Source organism: Varanus komodoensis, unplaced genomic scaffold (assembly GCF_004798865.1).
Source record: "Varanus komodoensis strain SLA01 unplaced genomic scaffold, ASM479886v1 scaffold9, whole genome shotgun sequence".
NCBI classification, from domain to species: Eukaryota; Metazoa; Chordata; class Lepidosauria; order Squamata; family Varanidae; genus Varanus; species Varanus komodoensis.
In genome coordinates, this window is record NW_025336598.1 from 22775194 (window position 1) to 22790852 (window position 15659).

The 15659-nt window shown below is 39.9% G+C and overlaps 1 protein-coding gene across 1 annotated transcript in view; it reads right to left on the reverse strand.

Moving 5' to 3' along the window:
- TEC (tec protein tyrosine kinase) overlaps positions 1 to 15091 on the reverse strand; it is a 52632-nt gene extending 37541 nt beyond the window's left edge. The window contains exon 1 of the mRNA XM_044418128.1: positions 14923 to 15091. The gene's annotated coding sequence lies outside the window, so the exon portion shown is untranslated. The remainder of the gene's footprint in view (positions 1 to 14922) is intronic.
- Between the last annotated feature and the right edge of the window lie 568 nt (positions 15092 to 15659).

Consider the following 15659-nt stretch of genomic DNA (forward strand, 5'->3'; position numbering starts at 1 on the left):
CTAACTAGTGTGTATCCTGCACAGAAACCTTTTCACTGCCTAGTAGGGGTATAAATAACAACTGATTTCTAAGGTTTCAGTAAACATCTTTTAGTTGAAATACACAAACAGTAACAAAATTGATGCCTCTCTTATTAATATGCCTGTTATGTAAATTATCCTAATTCTATGATTTATATAAGCTACTGCCCTCCATTTCATGAACTTTTAATATGACTTTGATGCTGAATGCAGTCTCCATTGCTGGCCTGTACCAAAAAACTCCAACAGCTTTAAAAGCCAATACTTAGCAAAGACTGGCATATGAAGTGGAAAATGGAAAAAATGTGTTAAAAGGAAACATTAGAATGCATTGTGGGATATCAAAAAGAAGAAGTCAGAGCACATTCGTCTGCTTTTTTAAAAAGGAAACAGAGTCTGGAGCTCTTCTTTGTATTTCACATGCCATTTATTTTAAGAATGAAGAAATGCTAAATAAGCATTTTAAAACATACATTTCATCATAAAATGGGCTATTCTGAATACTAAATGGATAACTGGCTTGCCTATTCTTTCTCTTCACAGAGGGAAATGCAATATACAATTTAGACAAGCACCTTATGTTGGTTAAACAAATGCTATGAATGTGGGAATGCCCATAGTCCATTAAAGAGTTCAATATGCAGAGCGGAATCGTCATTCTGTACTATTGGATTGTGATTTAGGGAATCAAACTATAGCCCCTAGACATTGTCTGAGCACCTGCACAATTGTCTGAATTCCTTAGTGAGAGGTTGATGACAGTGTGGAAAGAACCATGCTGGCTGCGTCTTGAGGTTAGGAAAGGGTCCGTGGAGAGAAGCAGAAGAGGGCATTTCGTGGGGAGAAGACTCGAGCAGCCAGGATGCAAAGTATCACGGCATTGCTCCAGCATCCTTCCCTTCCCTTACAAAGCACCCCAGCTACAAGATGGCTGAATGTGGCTGTGGAATGCAGGGGGGGTGAGAGGATCAGAGAGGCGAAAAATGCCTTCACCACTCCGTTCTGCATTAGATGCTTCCAATCTTCAGATTGGGAGCTTAGACGCGTACTGGCTGGATGCAGCCTTTGATATGAAAATATCATCTAGGAAATTTAAAATATCATCTAGAGAATTAGTAGATAGACACTAATTTATTTTAGCACATGACTGGCAGTTAGAGAACATTTTTGGTGGATATGCGTAGGAATGTACTGAAATGGGGAAGTTTGGTTCATTTGAGCTGGATGTCCACTTCCACTCTGATGATTGGAAACAGGCTGAGTCAGAAAGGCTTTTCATGGATTTCAGTCCCTATGACAGTCTGCAATTTGTGCATTTTTTCACTAATTAAATTAAAGCACCTGAAAACCACGTGGCTGTAGTGCAATATATACAAAATTCAATGGATGTGCACAAATTATGATTTGCAGATTGGCTGATTCTGCACAATCCACATGGAAACCACCTGGTTTTGGGGTGCTTATTTATACAAATTTCATTAGCACTTACAAAACTGTAGATCACAGTGACAGAGGTCTGTGAAGTGGCTCAACTCATACCATAGCAGGTTAGTGCTAGTGCAGGGTTAACAACCCAGCTTCTGGGGCAGGGGGGATGCTGAAAATCCTTTGGATTTTTACCTTCACATCTTCAAACATGTGTTAATGATCAGAGCTTCAAAAGGACATGCTTACATATTTTACATGTTCCTACTTGTACAGTGCTGGCTGCAGCACTCTTTGCCTCCATAACCATCTCCTGTTGCTAAAAGTTACAAAAAGGTGACTATTGGAATATTGCAATGCATGCTACATGGGGCTGCCTTTGAAAATGGTCTGGAGGCTTCAGTTGATTCCAAACAGGGCAGCAAGGTTGTTAAAGGGGACTGACCCATGAGCTCATATCTTGCCAGTCCTCCTTCAGTTACACTGGCTGCCAGATGAAGTCTGGGCCCATTCAAAGGGCTGATATTAACATTTAAAGCCCTAAATGGCTTGGGGCCAGGCTACCTGAAAGAACACCTTGTCCCGTATGTACCGACCTGGCCCAAAGGTCACCTTCTGGGGTCCTTCTCAGGGAAGCCCTCCAAATGAAAGTAAAGAGGGAGGCTACCAGGAGAAGGACCTTTTTGGTTAAGCTCCCCAAAGAAGTACGTCTGGCACCTACTTTCCATTTTTTTGGTGTCAGGTAAAAATCTTATTTTCCCAATATTTTAATAGTTAAAATTTTTAGTTTTTATATTGCATGTTATCTGTACTGATTTGATTGCAACTGCTGTGGACCTACTGTTATTGTTTTATTGGGTTTATTGTTTTACTGTTTCATTGTTACATGTTGCTCTTGGCTTTCTTGTTTATACATTCCAATTTTAATCTTTTTAAACCACCCAGAGAGCCTCTGACTGTTGGGTGGTATAAAAGTAATATTAATTAATTAATTAAGGAACCTTTTCACCTCCATTGCCATGCAGCATGCTAGTAATCTTCTTAGTGAACTGATTCACCAAAGCCTTATCCGACTTTTTCAGGGATCAGATTTATGCTAATTGTCTGGCTGTATATTTCTCTGTCCAAAACAAATGCTCAAATTTGCCAGATAGGGTGCTTTAACAACAACAACACTCTTTTGACAACTGTAAAGGTAAATGCTTGAGAAAAACCGAGTGGAGGGACAGAATGTAGGTCCCTCATTTCTGGAATATCTAGAGCTCAAGGATATGTGGAAAATGTAGTGAATACTAAGAACTGTCAGGACAATACTTAAAAACTCAATGTGCACAATACTGGGGGGAAAATATACTTGCAACCTACTTTGCAGCTTTGCTTTTCAATTGACAACTCAACAAGTGACAGCTGTCAAGTGTACACAAAACAATCTATATGCCATCTCACTACATCAACATCTATGGATGTTACCAACTACACTTGGACAGTAGATATTTCCCAGAGCATTTGGCCATGGAAGAATTCACATTTGGAGCAGCAGGATATTTTCACAGCTACTGAAGATGACTTTGCATTTATTTATCTGAAGAAGACAGAAGCAGAATCAGGTAAAGTAATGAGTTCAAACAGTCAGCAAGAAGTTAGCTATACTGCTGCTGATCCTCAGCAGGTTTTTTAACTACAGGTCACCACTAAGTTTAGTTTAGGGCACAACCCTATGCAAATTTAGGCAAAAGAGGGCGGGAGGGGGGACTAAAACTGCTAGGATGGCCCTGGCAGCTAAACATGCTGGGAACTGTAGGTTTGTTTTCTGTCCAAATTTGCCCAGGATTGTGCCTGTGATTACTTCTGCTATCTTAATAGCTTTAACTATTAGTTAAGACATTGTAGTAAGTCAAACTACTTCTTTAGTGAGTACCTGGAAGTACTTAAGGAATTTCAGGTACTTTTTTGTATGATTTTTCCCCACTGAAAAATAGCATATTTCAATGTTTTCCTTGTTAAACAGATCAAACAAAATAATTTACAGAAAGATTTCTCTCATCCTTGCACATATGCATAAGTAGTCACAGCAGGCATGTAAATTGCTCTCTTCCTGGGACAGGCTAGACTTAGAGATTAGAATATTTTGCAACAAGTCCTTTTAAAAATTTGGAACAATTAGCTGTAGGAATGTGGGTGAGGATGACACATTCTCTGCTGGTTCAAGACATACCAGCATTCTTCTTAGTGTCTGATTCGGTAATTTTATTGGTATTAATGTGGAGTTTTCCATATGATAACAAATGATGAATTATTTGAATAAAGGATTTGCTCTAGAAAATGAAAATAATTCTTATTGTTAATAATTAAAACTACTATAATTGATTGCTAACAAAAGCAGCTTCATTGCCTAGTTTGAATAAGTTTCATGAAGTTATTGTGATCAATTAGCATTCAGCTACTGCATATCACAAGTTGTTTGTTTTATTTAGATGTTTCCCCCTCTAGCCATAGGCTCTCTGGGTGTTTTGCATCCATATCCTGCATAATAAGCAATACAATATTCAGCACAGCAAACTCACAATTGCAAGAGACCAATAACAATAAAAATCCATAAACTACCAAAATTAAACAAAACAAGAATAATAAAACAAATAAAATACATATTGTACAAGGCTCCAAAAATAAAACATAAACCAATGAAAATTAATTAATATCAGTATTTAGCATTTTGAAATCATGAGGGCAGCAGCACTTAATAATATAAAATCTTAAAAGCATTATTAAAAATCAACAATTCGCTGATTAAAATATCAATGGAACGAAAACATCTTAAATAGGCTTCTAAAAACCCGAAGACTCGAAAGCAACCAGACCTCCAATGGAATCAAATTCCAGAGTTGGGGTGCTATACTTGAAAAAGCCCTCTTCTTTGTAATCTTCCCACTCACTTTATTAGGGGTAGGAACACTAAGGAGTGCTTCAGTCAACAATTGCAGTGAACGGGCTGGTACATAGAGTTTAGCTAGTAGTATATTATTTAATGACTATCACTGAGTATTTTGGTCCCACTAATTCTACAAACAGATAACTGTTGCTACCTCCTCCCCAACACCTCACACAAATAGTCAAAAAAATGGTGAATTTCCACCTCAGTGGCACAAGAAGTGATCTGCCTATGTCCTTTTTTTTAAGTTTCTCCAGAAAAGGGAAGCTGTAAGAGGGAAAAAAATGAAGTTTCAATTCAATTTTTGAAAACAACTAAAGCGTTTGTCTTCTTAGAGGTCATGTAAGCTTAGCAACTGACATTATCAGTCAGTGCAACTGTTGGACACAAATGAAAGGGCTTGTTCACTTATGTCTGTTCATTGCTTGCCAACACCAAAATAAGTTATAATTTACATGTTTGAATTGGCCATCATAGATCAAATGCCAAGGGTGGAGCTTGCTTTGATTAATCTCAATTCAATTTAGAAAAGTTTTTCAATGGAGTCAGTTCACACATTCAGCTGTCACTCAATTATGTGATACTCAAGAGGGGCAAAATAAGATGTGTGACTATGAATATGGATACTCTCAGTTCAGGAAATTTATAAGGAAATTCAGCAAGAAAAGGAATGTTTATTTTTTTCCACAGAGTCTGTTCACCTGAGAACCATTTGTCAGTTAAGCCCATGCTGGTCCTGCAATGACCATCCAAGGTGGATGTCAAACAGAACCTGACATCTCCACATGGATGATCTACAGGAGTTTGCATTCTTTTATAAAATGCCTTGAGGATAAGCCCTGGGAAGAATAACGCATCTTTTTTCCATTGCAGGAAATATCCAACCCAGCAATGGTTCTTGAGTATATGCTAGAATGAAATGACTAGAATTCTGGACACAAATACTTATATGTGTATTTTATCTGCACACACATCTCAAATGTATATGTAACACAAATAAAAATAGCTGAATTGTGCTTTTCCCCAGAAGAAGCATTTTAACCTCCCAGGAAATGCAGGCACGATTGCCGCTGCAGGGCACAACATGTACATGGTTGTGGGGGAGTTGTATCTAGGCCATCATAATTTCTGAGGCAAACTTTTCATGTTGACTAACACAACTATATTTCTGATCTCTAACAGTTGCTTTTTCAGGTCCTATTTAAATGTCAGTTAGTAGGAAATGAAGAAGAAATAGAAATAAACAGAAAGGAAACAAATGGGGAAATGAACTGCTAACTAGCTCAGAAAGCTTCAAGAACTGTTCTAGTATTTTGTTCCTTCACTACAGATGCATAAAGTTCTATAGTTACATAAAACTTTACAATGCCAATTTTAGACAAGTCTCCAGAATGAAGTTCCACTGAGTTTGAAATAGGTAAGTGTGTGTAGGATTAGGTAGGCTGATTGGGAGCTAAATGGGTATAGGATTGCAGCTTAATATACTGACACAAGCAAAATAATTGCAAACACTTATTCAAGAAAGAACATAATGCCTTATGGTGTCTGATACCTCACATATGCAACTGGAATAAGATATATAAATTAGATAAATGTGCATCTTGTTTACTTGCCCTGTGTTTTTTTCATTCTGGGGAGCTAACAGAGCTACTCAATGCTTTGGTTTAGCTTATTAGGAGATTAAAATTAACAGGAAGAATCCAGCTAAAACAGTCTTGTGTGCAGTGAAAACCTATTTATCTTTACCTTGAAATAAGTCTGACTGTGATCACTGATGTTATTCCTAGGAAATGTACATAGGATTCCAGCTTTAGCTCCACTGGTTTCAATAGATTGATTCAACACCTGCTTAACTCCCTTTCAATGAGGTAAATCCTAAGTATGTAAGCCTGAACATATATGATACAATCATTAACAAATGTCACTCTAGCAATAAACTGGACTCAATGAACAGTTTTTCACAACCTGCTACCAGAAGAAGGGAAACAGTAAACTGCTTAACACATAACAATAAAATACAGGTTGGCATTATGAGAACAAGTTTAGCTTGCTTCCAGAATGCATCACTTCCCTGGCCTCCTTTGGCAAGTAGTTTGGAGGATTTTAATTCCATTCTTGATCAACTGTAGCTTACCATGGGCGCGATGCAGTTAATTTTTATTCTTAGTTGAACCTAGCTAATTTCAAACTTACAAAAATAGTTCTTTTCACTAAGCATAGTTAAAATTAACCACAGTTTAGTATTTAAACATGCTAATGAAAGTGGAAGCTTCCAAGCTCTGGCATCTGTGCAAGGGAGGAGAGGAGGAGGTTAATTCTTGCAACGCTGCCTGCAGCCACTTTCTTTGACGAAAGCCTTTGGCAGAAACTGCATCAGAAGTGCCACGCTAGGTCAGAAACTGCATCAGAAGGGCCACGCTAGGTCAGACCAAGTTTCCATCTAGTCCAGCAGTCTTTTCAGACAGCAGCGAATCAATTGCCCATGAAATTTCACAAGCAAGACATGAATGCAAAAGCACCCTTCTGCCCAAGTTCCCCAGCAACTGATGCACATAGGCATACTGCCTCTGATCTGGAGCTAGTGTACAGCAGTCAAGACTAATAGCCATTGATTTAATGAATTAATCCAGCTAGCCAGCCAGCCAGCCATCTCTACACTGCTTCTCTGGGTGGTTTACCATAATTCATAACAGAGTACAATAAAAAGGCAGAAAATATAAAAAGTGTAAAATAGATAACAGCAAGCAACAACAATGAATGACTCTGTAAAAACACCTGGGATGGAGGGTGCCCTAAGGCCCCTTTTTGAATAATCCCCTTTTAAAGCTGTGGCAATTGATGGCCATTAGTATACCTTGAGTGCTATAGTTTATGCACTCTGTGAAGAAGTGCTTCCTTTTATCTGTCCTGAATCTCCCACAAATCAGCTTGACAGATAGTCTTTTACATATTATGAGATAGGTGAGAAAATAGGGAGACATTTTTCTCCCTATGTCATGTCTCAATTCTTTTGTAAGCCAAACACTCACAGGGGAGTTGTTCTGTCCCATTCATCATTTTAGTTGCTCTTTTCTGCAGTTTTTCTCAGTCTACAATATCCTTTTAGTGAACAGAATTCTACTTAGTTCTTTAATAATAGCTATATCCCACCTTTTTTCTTCAAAGAACCCAAAGTGGTTTACATAATCCCCCTCCTTTCAATCTTATCCTCACAACAACCCTATGAGGTAGGTTAGCCTGGAGTTAGTGTCTGACCCAAACTCACCCAGTGTGCTTTGTGGCCAAGTGGGGACCAGAACTAGGATCTCCCGGATCCCATTGCAATACTGTAACCACTATGTTCCACTGGCACTTTGAATCAAGTCGTACTATAGATTTATGTAAGTGCTATATGATATTGGGAGTTTTATTTTCAGTTCATTTCCTAACATGTTGTTTGTCCTTTTCACAACATATTGTCCCATTTGTTGTAAACTAAGAAGGCGTGAGTCTGATTTCTTCTTCTACATATTATCTATAGTCGTGTCAGTCAAAATTAACAAGTCATTTTACAAGCCTTTTTAATTCATTTTCAAAATGATCTTAGCACATGTGACTGCGGAGTAATACAGTATTCTGAAATAACTGAAATTGTAATACTGAAATATAATATTCTTAGTTCTTGAAGGCAGCTGTGCTGAGCACGTGCACTTTTCACTGTCTTAAAATAAAATTAGCAGAGCAACCACCCACACAACAAAACTAGTTAACACTTTATGGAACATTAAATTTGTCTGCAATAGAGGAAGTGTCCAGAAGCAAGACAAAACAAAGCATATGCATGCCTGCACACACAACAGAAAATTATAATTCTAGCAAATCAATCTTAGTGTAGGAAGCCCATTCTTTCCTGCTTGACTCCTCCCACTAGGAAGAGAGATTATGCTATCCTAAAATCAAAAGCTTACTATGATGCTTGAACCCAGGATCCTGGGTTCTGTGCTCCCGAACTATTAAAGCACAAACCTAGCCAGGATTCCAGAACAAGTCCTTGGTTATAAACCTAGCAGGTAGAGGCTGCATCAGATTCTAGATTGGAACACTGTGTACTCAGAAAAACAAATCTTGCCATCCCGCCCCACTGCCTTGCCATAAACACATCAAAAGATGCCTTGGTGTCTGGTGGTGAAGACCAAATGACCCCACTCCATTAGTGGGTAACTGTCAATTGTAATTTTTGTATTTTATGGACTTGCCAAAGTACCTCCCTAACCCAGTAAGTTCACACATGTAACTTTTTTGTTTACTTAACTTTGTCAGCCAAGTTAAGGGTAACTTTAATTTAGAAGGCCTGTCAAAGGTATCTAATTAGAGTGAAATGTAACGTGTATCCAATCACTTTCCTATTCATATCAAAGTACCCAATCACCTTTCTGTGTATTATATTCACTCCCCTTTTGTGTATTCTATATAACCCTAATGGAATTAGCATTGGGTGGTCCTGTCTTGGGCACCCATGGATCCACGTGTTTAATTGTAAATAAACCTAATTGCCCTCGCAAGAAACTGATCATTTGAGCCTTAATTGTGGGATTTCAGTGTGACAATCGTAACAAGCTTTACATTTCTGATTAATTTAGCAGCTAACTAGCAGGAACAGCCAAACAGGAGCAAAAGGCTCGTGTGGATTAGCACACAATTTGTTCACACAGCACACTAGAAGTTTGGCTTATTTTTGTATATGAACATGGCCATATATCTAGACTAAAGAAAATGCAAATAATGCAAAGTACATACAAATACAATAGCTCAAGAAAAAGACAGACCCACATAGCTCCAATGAAATCAGTAGGGCCTAAGGTTCAACCAGTGTGCTCAGGATTCAACCAGTCATTTGCCATTAGCTAAGTTTACTAATACTATACAGAATATGAAGTAAATTTAATCATTCCAATCTTATCCTTAACACCAAAGATCACAAGAGTGCTAATTCTTAAGACTTCTACAAAAGCCAAGGGGCTTTCCAGGGGTACTAGTCAGAACATAAAGTAATTCATACCGGAATCTATATAAATCACATCTCAAGGCCAAGGCGGACCTATGTTTCTTTCTTTCCATGCATACTTCTCATTCTTATAAAAAGTTGGGTTTTAAAATCTTATTTTCACTGTAAATCAGCCTGCAGAAAAGCACAAAGTCCTCCTTGTTCCTGCACTTTACTTATCTTTAGTTTTTTTCTCCAACCGCTTTTCTTTATCATGAGAAGGCAAGCAATGCTGCCTTGAGAAGGCAATCATGCTAGAGAAAGTTGAAGGCAGAAGAAGAAAGAGATTATCAAATCCATGATGGATCAATTCCCTAAAGGAAGCCACGGTCTTGAATTTACAATAGCTGAGCAGGACAGTCAAGGACAGGCCATTTTAGATAACATTTATTGACATAGTCATCAAAGTCAGAGATGGCCTGACAGCACATAACAACAACAGTTTATAGCAAAGCCAAGCAATGTAGAGTACAGACAGGTGGGGGGTTATAGTCCCTCTCCTGTGTGCTCATTTTACCCTTTAAGTAAGATTTCTAACCCCTGTGCCTCTTTATAGGAGAACCAAGTGAACACACATATGCTGGTCCTATCATGTTTGCTTTGTCTATAATGATTACTTGATTCAACTTTTCTTATTGAAAGAAACAGGGAATGCTAACATAGAAATTCTTTTTAATGCATTGGAGCAGTTTTCTTTTCTTTTTTACTTCTATAATAACCACTGCCCCCTCACCCACCTTTTTCGCCTGCTTTTTTTTTTTTCTGGCATTGATCTGTGATAAGAACTAAACAAATGGAGAGGCAATTATGTGTACACTGTAGAAATCAATAAGAAATAAGATCTCATTCTTGAAAATGATGCTCATGTAATTATTCTTCCCCTATTGCTCCCCAAAACCATTGACCAATGTAGTGCATGTTTAAGAAGATCGAGTCTCAAGAGAACTTGGAATAAGACCATCAGGAAACAGTAAGGGGCTGAAGAAACCACAGAGGAAGAGGGAGGTGGGAAACCACTAACATACCCTGCAACTTTGAGAAAAAGGAAGTTGCATTTAGTGGGCAGAGGAAGCATAATTCAAGAAAAGACAACAGTGGTTTGGCTATCTTAAAGCTCACAGAAAAAGTATACATGATGGCTCAGCATCTTAATATGTCCTAATTTTTTAAAAGAAGGAATATATGAAGTATTTTAGACATAATGTTATATAGATTCACACAATATCTATGATCTAATCAGCATCATCTGTAGGCTGAAATTAAATCTAGGTAATATAAACCAGTATTATACAAAATATATGCCTATTTAAAAAAAAAAGTCACACAATGATCTGACATGACTATGTCTTTATTTACTTCACTATCTATGGACAAAACACTCTCCTAAAAACTGAAGGTAATGTCGGACTTTACTGGAAGGCATCTGTACTAAAATGTGCAAATAGAATTTTTGGAGATGATGGTAAGAAACAGTTGGCCACTTTAATGTCACAGAAGAGCAATGTCAACTGACCTCCAGCTGCCATTTTAGCTGCTTTGATTCTATAAAGAGGTGGAGCAAATGACAGGGACTAGAGACTTGGAAGGGCAGCAATGAAGAATGTAGAAAAGATCACCAAGTGTAATTATGTTTTACTGGAGACCAAGGTCAAGTTCATTCAAACTGTTATATTCCCAATCTCAGTGTATGGGTATGAAAGCTGGACAGTAAAGAAAGCTGACTGGAAGAAAACCGATGTGTTCAAAACATGGTGCTGTAGGAGAGCTTTGTAAATACCCTGGATCAACAGAAAGACAATCAGGTGGGCTCTAGATCAAATCATGAGAGCTTTTCCTAGAAGCAGAAATGACAAAACTGGGGCTGTCTCACTTCTGGCACATCATGAGAAGGCAAGACTTACTGGAGAAGCCAGTACAGGAAGCTGAAGGCAGAAGATGAAAAGGAAACCCAAATATGAGGTGGATTAAACCACAACCTTGAACTTGGAAGAGCTGTCATGGAGAGGACATTGTGGAGGCCTTTCATTCATGGGATCACCATAAGTCAGAGACAACTGACGGCACATAACAACAAGGGGAAGGAAAGTTGGAGAATCAGGAGTCTAAAGGGAAGCAGGGTCCTTTTGGACTCCACCTTAACCAAGGATGCACAGGCTTTGATTTTTGCCAGGAATGCCTCAGCCACAGCAGGTGCACCAATTCTGCCTCTTTCTGCAGAGTGCAGATCAGGTTTGGTGGCACACTCCCTAATTAAATCAGCTGGACTACTGAAACATGTTCTCCATGGGGTTGCCTAAGAATCAATAATTGTTCCAAAAGGCAGTAGCCAGGTTGTTAACCAGAACACATAAAGGGAGCCTCTTCATTTTTTACTGAAACTATTTGATTTGTTTACAATCTGTCTCTGTGTCGAAGTTAAAGATCTTTAACATGCTTCAGGATTTGGGACCAGATATCTGAAGGACTTCCTTTCCCCAGACAGTATTGCTTGCAGACTAAGATCATAATCAAAGGCCCTCTTCTGTTCCAATCATTCCCAGAGTATGCTTACTGGGGATCACACTTTTCAAGCTTTGAAACTTGTTCGGTTCATTTCCCCACTCTTGTTTAGAGGGGTTATGGATTCAATTTCCTGCACTAAATTGTTTTTCTAATGGGAGGATTCCTAATTATGTCAATGGATACCTTGTATCTTTTTGTATTTAGTTGCTTTTAGTAATTTTGATTTTACTTATTCTTAACCTATTATTTATAGCTACTTTGAACATTAAAACAACAAACAGAATATATTTTAAAAGAATGAAATTAGTGCTGAGGCAGGGAGGAAGATAAGAATGGCAGATTAGAAGGATTTTAGAAAAATGCAGATAATGGAAACCAGAAAGAAAGCTAGGAAAGAGAATGGACAGCCAGAAAAGCTACATGGCTACTAGTTAAACAGTTTGCATGCTGCATATAAGTCAATAACTGGCCACGTTTTCTGCTACAGGCCTCTAATGTGAATGCATGCATTGTGCTCATACCAAGTGCTGATATTAAAAGCATATATAGATATTGTTCCGAACAAGATAACAGCACATGGACAATGAAAACATAATATTAGCAAGTTAATGTGTTTGTCTGAAAAAGATAATTTAACGTACTTATCCAAAACAATGCTATTTTGAAGACTTAAACCATTGGAAAAATACAACATACAACATGAGTGTATGGAAAGAAAATATATGCTAAGTCAACATCTGGCCTCTGCTAATTGCACTGTATTTACTGTATCTCTTGGCTGTATTGGTTTGCCAAGGATTAGGAGAGAGTAAGGTTTGAAGTGAAAGAAATCTGAAAAGACTTGATCCTAATGGTTCACCATTAGGTTGTAAGTCAATTGCATATGCTCACCGCTTGGTCTCTATCCACCATGAGATACTATTCTGATCGTCCATATGGTCCCTGGGCAATGCTACTTACCCAGTGGAGTGTTGCCTTATTTTATAAGTTTGCCAATGTCTTTTCTGGTAAGGTTCTATTTGCCTGAAAGGCAGAAATGTAGGGTGAAGCTTTTCCCAGCAAGGTAGTTTTGGGAGGTGCTTCACCTGCTGAACTTGTCAGTCCAGCAGCTTTACAAGATACATAGGAGCCCTACAAGGATAAAAATCTGGTAATTTTCTTAGACAGAGGGAACCGGAAAGGTGTTAGAAATATGCCAAGAAGGCAACTTGCAGATCATATGTACCAACTGTCCCTGTTCACCATTCTTCTAATTATGTATGTTTACCAGGGACAGGGTCTCTTTGTTTATACTTGGTAAATCATTTCCTCCTTTTCCTCTGAAAATGCACTTCAATTTTTTCAGTGTACACACATGCTCTTACTTATATTTATTATTAATTTCAACTCAGTAGAGGCCAAGTTAAATGTAGGAAAAGGAGTGGGGGGGGGGAGAGAACTAGCGATGCAGGAGGGCTAGGAGTTGAGGAGAAAATGGAAAAATCCAGGAAAATGCAAATTTTCTCCATTTTTCCCTTAAGGTTTTCTTTTGTTTCTGTCCCAAAACCTAGAAAAACTGAAGAGTTATGGATTATGAAATATTTTATTTTAAAATTTAAAATACTGTTAAAAAAGTAGAGCTGTTAAAAAGTATCCCTTAATTTTCAATGCTTCCTTTAAAAAATCAATTTTCCCCAAACCCTTTTGGAAGATTCCCATCCCCCCCCCACATAGCTTCAAAACTTCCAGAAATTTAAAATATCTTAATTGAAATGTCCATTTTGATATTGCCTTTCCTCTAAAGAAGTTCCAGGTGACAAGCACTGTTCTCACCCATTCCTGCTTCCATTTTCCCTTCACAGACATATCCTCTCAGTTAAGCAGGTTGATAATCCAAGGTAAGCAAGTGAGTTCCATGGCTGAAGTTCCAATTTAAAGGATTGCCAGCAACAGGTTCTGGAATGAGGACTCACAGCTGAGGTAGGCAGACACTTGGATTTTTTTCCTCCTAGAACCCTAAAATCCACCAATCAAAAGCAAGTGACTCCATGCATAAGAATGTAGAAACCGAGTGTACTGAGTACTTGCTTAGACCAGGCAATTGTGATCAGTGCCAGAACCAAGCTTAAAAGCTCTCATCACACACAGACTGATGAATACACCCCCCCCAACACACACACACACACACACACACACACACACACTCACTCAGCCTGGCCCTCTTTTTCAGTAAACTAGATAGCTCTGCAGATCATCCAGACCTCTCCCAATATATTCCGATCTACCTTCTGCTCATCAGGAGGGCACGCAGATACAACTTTAGATAATCTCTAAAGCGGAGTGTGCCTATGTCTTTAAAGGACCCTGTCTCCTAAGGGCACCCCTATTTGTAAAACGCGATTGTATGGACAAGGAAAGGAGGGCATTTGGTTTCGGGGAAAAAACCCCTCCGGGGGGGGAGCAAGTATGTGGGGGGGGGCTGCAGAGGTGAAGTACTGGGTAAAAATCCAGCTAATGCAGGGAGATCAGATACACTTGAGATCTTCTAGGTCCGTATTTCAGTAACCACGAATAGTAGGGCACTGGGGCAAACGACTTCCGAGATACACGCGCCCCCAAAAGAAAGATTTGGGGCTCCAGCGCCCCGGAACATCGACTCTGGAAGCAATATTCACAGAAGATGGTCTGCACAAAACAAATGGAAGCTCTTTCTGCGGCCGTCTACTCAGCGTTTCCTATAACCAAGAAGCCAAACTGCTTTTCTAACCAACACTGGCTTGTCTTCTCAGCGATGTCATTGCCGGGATGCAAAGCTTGCAGTTTCCCATGCGCTTGCTTCTTCTTGAAATTACAGCCCCGGACATTCCGCCAGCCAGTCACTAAAGTTACTTTTGCTACTAAAAAGACCTTCAATCAAGTCCAAGAGTCCAACGTCACCCAACTACCACTAAAGGAACGCAAGTGGCAAACCTCTTTTCGCCACACTGCAGCAACAGCAGGTCTCAGAAAGGGGGAAACCAACCATCAGCCCCTTTTGACTTACCTGGGGATGGCCCTGGGGAGCTGAAAGGAAAGGGGCTCTGCGTGCCGCGAAGCAGCTCCGCCTGGGGGAAGCCTCAGCCTGCAACTGCGCAAACCACCGCCTCCGTCCCCCTACAGAGGTCGCCAAGCGGGCGGCTTTTCTTCTCGCCCTCTTCTGGCGTCCGCCTTCTGAGTTGTTTTCGGCGCGAGGAGAAACAGCCTGCTTCCTGCCACTGAGGAAAAGGAAGCCGAGGCTGCGAAATCTTCCCTTGCGCAGTGGCCCCGGGGCTTGGGCTTCCCGTCATCGCTCTCCTGAGAATGCCTTCGCTGCAGGAGCGACCCTCGCGGGGGCTTCACGCGCCGTTCGGGCGCCACGAAAACGAGGCGCGGCGCCGCCGTGTGAAGCCGTGGACACGCAAGGCGAGAGGCGGAAGGCTGCGGTTGCAAAACAGAAGGGACACACGCTACATCTGAGCGCTGATACGGGGGTGCGGGAAGGAGCAAGTCGAGAAAACGCTGCATTCCTGCTAGCCATCAAGGACATTTAGTCGTGCGGAGGCTGATGGCCCTATCTCGGCGGGGCTGTGGATCCGCTCCGGATTTTGGTCCGAGCTTCAAGGGCTAGCCATAGTTCTGAACCCGATCCCCCCAAATTAGCTTTGGCACCATGCATAGCTGCTTAAAAATTCAGGGCACAATCTGGAGTGGATACACAGCCCTGCTGACACTGGAGCCACCAACCTCTACTGCTGCTAATGC